This window comes from Dipodomys ordii, unplaced genomic scaffold (assembly GCF_000151885.1).
Source record: "Dipodomys ordii isolate 6190 unplaced genomic scaffold, Dord_2.0 Scaffold148, whole genome shotgun sequence".
NCBI lineage: Eukaryota > Metazoa > Chordata > Mammalia > Rodentia > Heteromyidae > Dipodomys > Dipodomys ordii.
In genome coordinates this window covers 2802913-2813251 of record NW_012267364.1, presented here as the reverse complement: position 1 = coordinate 2813251, position 10339 = coordinate 2802913, and positions in this window count along the sequence as shown.

Genomic DNA, 10339 nt, shown 5'->3' with positions numbered 1-10339 from the left:
TACAGAGGGGTTACAATTACATGGGCAAGATAATGAGTACATTTCTTATCAAGCATTGTTGCCTCCTCCTTTGTTTCCCCTTCCCATCCCTTCCCATCTCCCCCCAGAATTATTTTTTAGCCAGCGTTTTTTGGGGGGAGGGGGAAGAGTGGGGAGAGGGATTGTTTGTTTTTTTGTTTTTTGGAGGTTTTTGTACCAGTACTAGAGCTTAGACTCATGGCCTGATTGCTCTTCCTTAGCTTTTTTTTTGGGCTCCAGGCTCACACTCTACCACTTGAGCTACAGCTCCACTTCTAGCTTTTCTGTGGTTAATTGGAGATGAGTTTCATCAACTTTCCTGCCCAGGCTAGCTATAAACCACAATCTTCAGATCCGAATCTCCTGAGTAGCTAAGATTATAGGCATGAGCCATTGGTACCCAGTATGGTTGGTGGTTTTGTTTTTGTTTTTGCCTTTCTGGCCCAGTAGATAGGAAGATATTGGGATCTTATGGGACTATCAATTTCTGATAATACCATATACACATTTCTTCTCCAACTCTTCTTGAGGTAGCCTATTATATATACTGAAAATAAAGTTAGATTCTTATTATATGCCCACTTTTTTCTTTGTGTTGAAATTATCTTGTTCTCCTAAGGACCTAGATATATATTGAATGAGCAAATGCAAGGAACAGAAACAGGTACTCTCTCTTGACCCCTGTCTCCTTCAAGTAGTGGAAGCCCTAGGCAAGACTTGAGGTTGTTCAAGAGACTGTGACAGCAAAGAGACATTGGAGGTGGAAATACTTGAGAACAAGCCTAGAACAGTCATTGGCTAATATTTCCAAATGACATCATGTCACCATTGGTTTGTACATAATATTATTTATTCTTCAGCTCAGAATCGTCTTCCCTACTAGGTTCTTAAACCTTTCCAAATAAAAAGCAAAGTGTGGAAATTCAAATAAGACCACTAGGAGGACACAGCTCCAATACTTAGGACTTAGTTTTATAACATTATAAGGATGCACCAGCATGGTAAGATCCTGTTCTCCAACAAGATAGAAAAAAAGGTCAGGAACAGCAAGTTCAGTTACAAAGAGTTTATTTAACAAGGAGAAAGTGAAGGTCACTCAGAAGAATGAAACCAGTTGTCCCCTGTGGTCCTGGGATGTTGCTTTATGTTGCTGTTTTCTCCACTTTCTCTCCTTCCTTCAGGCAATTCATCACATCATGATTGGTATGTTTGCAGCACTGGAGACCTTCTCCTGGGCTTTGGCCACTGGAGAGTGGGCTTGCCTGGGCTCATGATTGGTTTTTTTAAAAAAGGCAAGGCCCTCTCCTGAGCACTGGCCCAAGAAAAATGGGTCTGGCCTGAGACACTGTGACCTCTTCCCCTTTTCCTCCTCCCTCTAAGCAATTTGTCAGATTGCAATTGGCTTATCTAAAACCAACTAGACCACTCCTGGGTGGTAGCTATAGGCTGGTGGGCCAGCCTGGATACTTGGGCTTTCCCCCCCCTCCGTAAATTATAGTTCAGAATTTCAGTCTTGTCATTTATAACATGAACATCTTACTTTGTAAAGCATTTTGTAATAATAAGTATAAAACCCAGAGCACCATACCCAACATTTAGAATCCTGACATTTCATTGCACTTATTCCTCTGAAGCCTGATTCAGACAAGCAAGCTCCTTCCTTTGTTTCCATGATGAGTCAGCCATGGGGTTTGTTTGGAGCCACACACATCACTTGGAATCAGAACGGATTCATTTTTTTTTACAAGTACCTGATTCCCTACTTGCATACTTCTCCAGGGTGTCACTACACCAGAAGAATGATCAGAATTAAACCACATATTTAGTCATAATTAAGTCATCATGTGACTACAATCGATCATTTGAGATTGCTTCTGGAGAGCCATTTGCTATCCATAGGGTCACTTCATGGTTTTATCCTGTATGAGGATGCAAAACATTTAAAAGCTGTCAATTCAAAAGGTGCAGTAAATTCAAAAGAGAAACATTAGAACAGAAAGCTCAGCAAAAGTTATTCCTGTGAAGATGACCACTTAAGATGTAACAAAAAGGACTTCAGAGTAATGTAGAAATAATATTTTCTATTAATATGAGTGGTTTGTATAACTATATAATATTCATTTTTATGCTTAATTTACCTAAAATTAAAAATTTAAGTATAAGTAAAATATAGACCTAAATGGGAAAGGAAAACCAGTAGAGATGGTAATATAGGAAATATATATTCTAACCTTAGTGGTAGGAGCTATTTCTTTAAAATCACACAGAACTCCAGTCAGTATAAAAAATGATAAATAAATTAGACTATTAAAACTGAACCAATTATATGTACAAGATATTAAGCCAAATACTTTTGCTCACATAGACAGGAGACTAAACCACCTGCTTGTGTGAAAAAAAAAGTCTTTTCGACTAAAATGGGTTGTTTAAAAGTTCTTACTTTGGCCTGGAGCTTGGGTGTTGTTGATCATTCCACTAAGACAATATGAGCAAAGTGAAAAGAGAAAATTGAGGACCTTGGAATAAGAAAGAACTTTTAAAATGTCGTTTTGTCTTAACTGGTTGCTCTAAGATGTAATGAAGACATACCTCAGAAGATACATCTCAGATTGTTCAAGAATTGTAACCTCTCTGTATGGTTTTTTCACAAAAAAATCATATTAAAAAAAAGAAATAGCAGGGGATGTAGGTATGTTTTGAGATTACTTATGTACTGTTAATCTAATTTCAAAGTCTTTGAATGGTCTTACCTTATTCAAATTAGTCAAGAGCAGATTGTGAGCCTCAGCTCTCAACCAATCTGAGCAGAGGGGCAGGGCCTGCTGGGTTAGGGTTAAAAAGGTAAAGAGCTTGCTTGCTCTGTGTGCTTGTTTGCCAGACTTTTGTCTGATGGCACATCCTTCTGCAGAAGTAAATTTTTCCTTGCTGAGACAATTCTTTGTTTTTGTGACTATCTTTGTGACTCTGTTGGTGCTTGGAGAGCATATTTATAACACTTAGTACCAATGACTCTTATTGTAACAATGCCCCACCTGACCAGTGCTGAAGTGATGTCCTGCCAGACCATCAGTCACTACAAGAACATAACCCTTAGCACTCTGCCTGCCTCAAGTTCTTTATCTATTTAAACCCGTAGCTCATGTCTATGCTCTGAAAGTGGGTGTCTTCAATGTGCTGTCTTCCTGTGGCTGCCAGTGCTACATAGTAAATCTTTCTTCTTCTCTTTGTCAACTCTCCTTATTTGTTATATAAGAGGAACAAATGTACCTGAAGTTTAAAACTCTGCTCCTTAGTATGTTCCCTATAGAAATGTATATGTAGCATTTACAGCCACAGTGCTAATAATCATCTCACAATGATGAACAATACAAATGTCCATCAACACTTTAATACATAAATATATTGTGTTGTATGCATTCTATGATATCCTATTCAGAGTAAAAAAAAAACTAATGCACTTCACACAAACAAACAGGCCAAAGACATGAAATTGCCATGGGTAATTCTGAACAAATGAAATTAACCAAACTTCAGTGATAGACCAAGCTAGTCAAGGTGTTAGAATTCCGAATAGTGGTTACTTTTGCATCAGAAGTGACTAGAAGAAGAATGGGTGTTTTTATTTGTAAAAATTACTTCAGTTCCACACCATACTTGGTGCATTTTATGCCGAAACTGGGGTTTGAACTCAGAGCCTCTCACTTTCCCTTAACTTTGTTGTTTTAGGCTGGTGCCCTACCACTTGAGTAACATCTCCACTTTCCACCTTTTCCTAATTAATTGAATATAAGACTTTCACATATTTTCCTGCCTGGGCTGATTTCAAACCAGATCAAATAGGATCCCAGCCTCCTGAGTAAGTAGGATTACAAAAATAAACCACCAATTTGAAAATGTAAAACATTTCTTTCTGTTCTTTGTTTTGTTTTTTGTGTTTTAGGTCTGAGACTGGGACTCAAACTTGCTACTTTCACACATTGGCTAGCTCTCTAACAACTGATCCATGCCTCCAACCCCTGTAATGCATTTCTTTACAGAGAAAAAGTAACTTACAGCTAAACTTAAGGGGTTTGAAAAAATATGTCTAGTTAATACAAATTCCTAAGTTATTTCTTCAAGTTATGTTCTGGTAAGTGGAGACAACTTAAATGAACCTTTCTCTTTTAGTTTCTCCCTAAATTTTGAAAATTAGAAAGAAATAATTGTCATTTCTCTATATTTGGATATTAAAATTGAATTCAGGAAGTATAAACAGGATACTTGAAAAACATATGAACTTGATGGTAGAAAAATTTTGTCTGCAGAGGAGAGAAATAGGAATAATATATTAAGAAAACTCTGAATATTTCATTTCAATATTTTTAACTTCCAATATTTCATTTAATGTTTGGGTTTTAAGAGACAGTCTTTCTCTACTTACAAGAAAAACCCTCAATTGCTCATTATTAAGGAAATATTATTAAGGCCTTGTATTTGCTGCAAAATAATAATAATAATAATAAATAAGGAATTATTACAATTTACAAAAAGATGGATGAGCCAGGCACCAGTGGCTCATACCTGTAAACCTAGCTACTCAGAAGTATCAGATCTAAGAATCATCGTTCAAAACCAGTCTGTGCAGGAAAGTCCATGAGAATCTTATCTCCAATTAACCATCAAAAAGCCAAAAGTAGAACTGTGGCTTAAGTGGTAGAGAGCTACCTTGAGAAAAACAAAAACAAAACAAAGGCATTGTCAGCTTTCAAACCCTGAGTTCAAGCCCTAGGACTAACATACAAACACACACACACACACACACACACACACACACACACACACTCACACGAACTAAAAATGATGCAAAGATAATGAACTTTAGCATGTACATTACTTGCATAGACTCATAATATCTACACTTTTAAACCTATAGCTTTGGCTTCCATGTTTTCCTTCCTGGCTTCTCTCAGAGGACTTTCTTATCTTATACCTAAGAGTTTTACGTTATCTTAAAAGTTATCTTACACTTAGTTTAAAAGTTAAGGTTGGGATGGGTGGAGCTGGGAGAGCTGGGAGGAATAATAGAAGGGGTGAGCTGGATCCAAATGCATTATAATCATAAACTGATATGATGAATTGAATCCCTTTTGTACAATTACTTAAAAATAATCAAAATGAAAAATTAAATACAAAAAATAAAGTTAGGGATGGCTTACCTTCTACATAGTACAGTTCCCCCTGGAAACAAAGAAGACAAAAATAATTATTTAGCTTTGTTTCACAATTGCCCTTTATGATGTTGAAAATTGTCATATTTTTACTCATTGACTTATCTTGTAATTTGTTAATGTTTTCATTTGACATCATTTTTATACTACAGATGGAGAACAAAGGCCATGTCGAATTATATTCTGTGTGAAGATCTTCCAGTAATCCTCATTCCCAAAACAGCAAATGTCCTGGGCTCTCTGCTCTGCAGAGGAAAGGAAGATGCTCTTGTAGGCATTCCAGACAACAACAGAGGAAGTGTGCACGTTCCATGTGTGAAATTGCTGTTCAAAACCATGCTTCTGGGCTTAAGATCGATCTTCTAGCCAGCCATTACAGATTCACTAGGGAATCAATGCAGTTAAATTTACATTGACCTCAGCATAATGGTTTGTAGTAGTATATCCTAGCTCTGTCTGGACTGATTCAAAGAGATACAGACATGTAACTCAGAAATTCTTTTTCTGGGAACCCATAGTTAGCTAGATGAATACAGTGGTGAATCCTGGAACACCTTTCAGTCGCCAGTGCTTTACAAGCTTTAATTTGGTGTTTTGCTTTAAGCATGTAAAAAAGTAGAACATGCTATGAATAATAATCTTAGGTAGAGAAGAGATCATGGTGCTAACCACAGAGATATCAAGTAAAACATTATTATTTTCCCTTTGTTATTACTGGGGAAACAGTGGCTTAAGGAAGTGCAGCCACAGCCTGCCTGTGTCAGAACAGGACTTCACCTAGACATTCTGGTTCTGGTATTCAAATTACAGGAATACATTGTCACTCATTCCACTGTGTATCCTTCGTTTTCCCACTCCTTACAACAAGGGAAGGACTGTCAGGAAAACCCAGAACTGAGTGTAACTTGAAGAGTCGAGAGGCCTACCTGTAATGGAAAAGCAAGTGGACAAAGATATTCAATAACCACTAGGAACAAGTAGAACAATTCAGATCAAGATCAGTTCAGATGGGCTGAGAAGGTGGCTCAGTGGTAGATCGTTTGCCTCGCATGCATGAGGCCCTGGGTTTGATTCCTCACCACCACATACACAGAAAAAGCCAGAAGTGGTTCTGTGGCTCAAGTGGTAGAGCACTAGCCTTGAGCTGCAGAGCTGAGGGACAGTGCCCAGGCCCAGAGTTCAGGCCCCACGACAGACAAAAAAAAGATCAATTCAGAATATGGAGAGTGAGAATCTTCCTCAGTATGACTCCGTGAATGAGAAGGAGGATAAAAAAGGAGAGACTATATCCCAAAGATAGAAGGAAGAGCAATATAGAGAAAATGTGATACACACACACACACATACACTGGAATTCTATGCCTCCATCAGAAAGAATGACATCACCCCTTTTGTTAGGAAATGGAAAGACTTGGAAAAAAATTATATTAAGTGAAGTAAGCCAGGCCCAAAGAAACAGGTCCTATGGTTTCCCTTATTTGCAATAACTAGTACATGTGTAGGACAAGCAGAAAAGGTCAAAAGCTATGTTCATATGACCAGGTAAGATGATGTTAAGCGAAATGAGCCCCAAGATAGGGACACAAGTGTTTTTTTTCTTTCTTGTTGTTGTTCCTAATGTATTTATAATGTACCATGTGATTTTCTTGTTTCTTTGTATGTTCTTTCCCCACAGTATAACCCTTGTTTTCACTGTATTTGATGTCGGTGCCCTGCATCTTGTATATACACTTCTCTAACTTGCTGAGGGGAAAGGAAAAAACAAAATGCTTAAATAGGGATACAGGTTGGCCCATTGTAACAATGAGATGTACAAGACACTATGTTGAAAAACAAACTTTACAATTTAGGTGGAGGGGGAGGAAAGATAGGGGAAAATGAAGGAGGAGGTAACAATGCTTGATAAGAAATGTATTCATGTACTCATGTAACTGTAACCCCTCTGTACAGTATTTTTACAATAAAAATGTATTTTTAAAAAGTTAAATAAAATAAAAGATGACAGGCCAGATGCTGGTGGCTGATGCCTATAATCCTAGCTGCTCAGGAGGCTAAGATCTGAGGATCACAGTGTAAAGCCAGCTTGGGCAGAAATATCTGTGAGAATCTTTACTCCAATTGCAGCAAAATCCAGAATTGGAATTATGGCATAAGTAGTAGAGCACCAGCTTCGAGTGAAAAGGATAAGAGTAAGCACTCAGACCTTGAATTCAAGCCCCATAATTGGCAAAAAATAAAAATAAAAATAACAAAAGGAAGGAAAAAAATAAATGACAGCAAGGCAATACAAAAAAAAGTAGGAAAAGTCCATGGTTCCAACTTTGGCCCATTAGCAGGGAAACAAAGCCAAATTCAGAAACTCAAGGCAATCATCACAAACCTAGTAACAAAAGATGCACAGACATAACTACAGAACATTCTAACAGCTCAGACATAACTACAGAACATTCTAACAGCTCCCTCAAGACTTATATTCTCTGGAGGACCTTGGTGTCCTCCTTTGTGTTAGGATAGCATTGGAAAAGGAACCTTTATTTTGAAAGCTAGAACCAAGAGTACCATCTTGAGTGGTATCACGTCAGACCTGAGGGAAAAACAAAAAAAAAGGACCTCTCACAGAGTCTGGGTGGGAAACAGCCATGAGAGGAGGTCGTTGTGAGGGGAAATCTTCCTGGCTGTGATGAGGATGAGAAGTTTAAGCAGCAGGAGTGTAGGCAGTGAAAGACATGGTGGTCAGCATCCTTGCCTGCTATGACAAAGAGCAAGCTTTGCTGGTAGCTTAGTAATAGCCGTGGTAACAGAACTCTGAACATGCCTGGCCCTCAGGTGGCAAAGTTCTTTGTATCCCACAATGGCTCCTGGAGAAAAGAAGGGGGGCCCTATGAGAATGCAGCCCTAAAACATGACCCTTGACCAGCTCCACAGTCAGGTTAAATTCAGCAACAACTGGGTACCAGAAACTGTAAGAATCTCCAGCTAGTTTTCTTCTCTGTCAGTGGTGCTAAGATTAGGCTCAGTACCCAGTGCATGTGGAAAAATGCTTGGCACCTGAGCTAGACCCTCAGTGCAGTGGTGAGAAACTGTATCTCATCTCCTTCATAGCCCAGTCCTGCCTGATTATTGGAACTGACAGTACATAGGTGATTAAAAATTCCAGCCAGTTACTTGACCTAAGATGTGTAAAACCTAATGTAGAAACGTAAGAAATATTTTCATTTTCTTTTATCTTATTGTAAGGGATGTACAGAGGGGTTGCAGTTACATAAGTAAGGTAATGAGTACGTTTCTTGTCAAACAGTAATACCCCCACCCCCATTTTTCTCCCACTTTCCCTCCCTGTCAACTCCCCTCCGCCCCCAAGTTATAAAGTTTATTCCCAACATAGTGTCTTGTGAGTATCACTGTTGCATTGGTTCACCCTTTGTCTTTTATCTCTGCATTTTGTTATTCCCCTTTCCTTCCTCAAATCAGATAAACATACGTATAAAACACAGGGTACCAAAATAAAAAATGACAACAGGTGATAAACCAAAGCAGGGGTGGGAAGTGAAGGAAAAAAGAAATAACTTCGCACAGTACACTGAAAAAAATTACTCCTCTTGTTTCCGTATCTTGGAGTTCATTTCAATTAGCACCATTTTATATGGTCATATGTACATAGCTATTGAGCTATTGTGATCCTCTGCTAGTATTATCCTAGACATATACTAATTATTACAAATGAGGGAAATCATGGAGTCTTTGTTTCTTTAGGTCTGGCTTACTTAATATGATTTTTCGGAGTCTTCCATTTCCTTATGAATAGGGCAATGACATTCTTTTTGATGGAAGCATAGAATTCCATTGTGTATATGTATCAATCAAAGAAAGTCTGGATGCCAGGCACTGGTGGCTCACGCCTAGCTACTCAGGAGGCTGAGATCTGAAGATCATGGTTCAAAGCCAACCCGGGCAGCAAAGTCCGTAAGACTCTTATCTCCAATAATCCACTAGCAAACTGGAAGTAGCGCTGTGGCTCAAGCGGTAGAGCTCAAGAGTGCAAGGATAACACCCAAGCCCAGAGTTTAAGCCCCATGACTGACAAAAAGAGAAAAGAAAAGAAAGAAAGAAATAAAGCTGGATAAATGGGATTGCATTACACTACAATGCTCCTGCATGGCAAAGGACATGGCTAGCAAGATAAATAGAAAGCTGACAGATTGGGAGAAGATTTTCAGTAGCCATCCAACAGACAAGGTCCTCATATCAAAAATATATCTACAGGACTGGGAAGGTGGCTTAGTGACAGTGTGCTTGCCTAGCACGCATGAAGCCCTGGATCTGTTCCTCAGTACCACATAAACAGAAAAAGCCTGAAGTGGTGTTGTGGCTCTAGTTGTAGAGTGCTAGCCTTGAGTTACAGAAGCTCAGGGACAGTGCCCAGGCTCTGGGTTCCAGTTCCAGGACTAGGCTCAAAAAAAATTAAATCCCCTTGTGAACAGAAGGGAACCTTACTGCATTGTTGGTGGGAGTGTAAACTTGTTCAACTACTTTGGAAAGTAGTATGGAGGTTTCTCAAAAGACTTCACATAGAGCTCCCCTATGACCCAGCAGTCCCACTTTTGGGCATTTACCCAAATGATCACAAATGAGACCACACTAAAGCTACCAGCACAACTATGTTTATTGCAGCATTATTTACCATAGCTAAGAAATGGAAACAACCCAGATGCCCCTCAGTAGATGAATGGATCAAGAAAATGTGGTATATATACACAATGGAATTCTATGCCTCCATCAGAAAGAGTGACATTGCCTCATTTGTTAGGAAATGGAAAGACTTGGAAAAAATTATATTAAGTGAAGTAAGCCAAGCCCAAAGAAACATAGGTCCCATGGTTTCCCTTATTTGCAATAGCTAATATATGTCTGAGACAAGCAGAAATGGTCAGATAAGTTGATGTTAGGCTAAAAGAACCCCAAGATAAGGGCTCAACAATTTTCCTTTCTTACTATTGTTTCTAACATATTTATAAGGTTATTTCTTTGTTGCTTTGTATGTCCCTCCCCCACAGTATAACCCCTGCTTTCACTGTATTTGATGTTGGTATAATTTGTGGAGGGGAAGGGGAAAA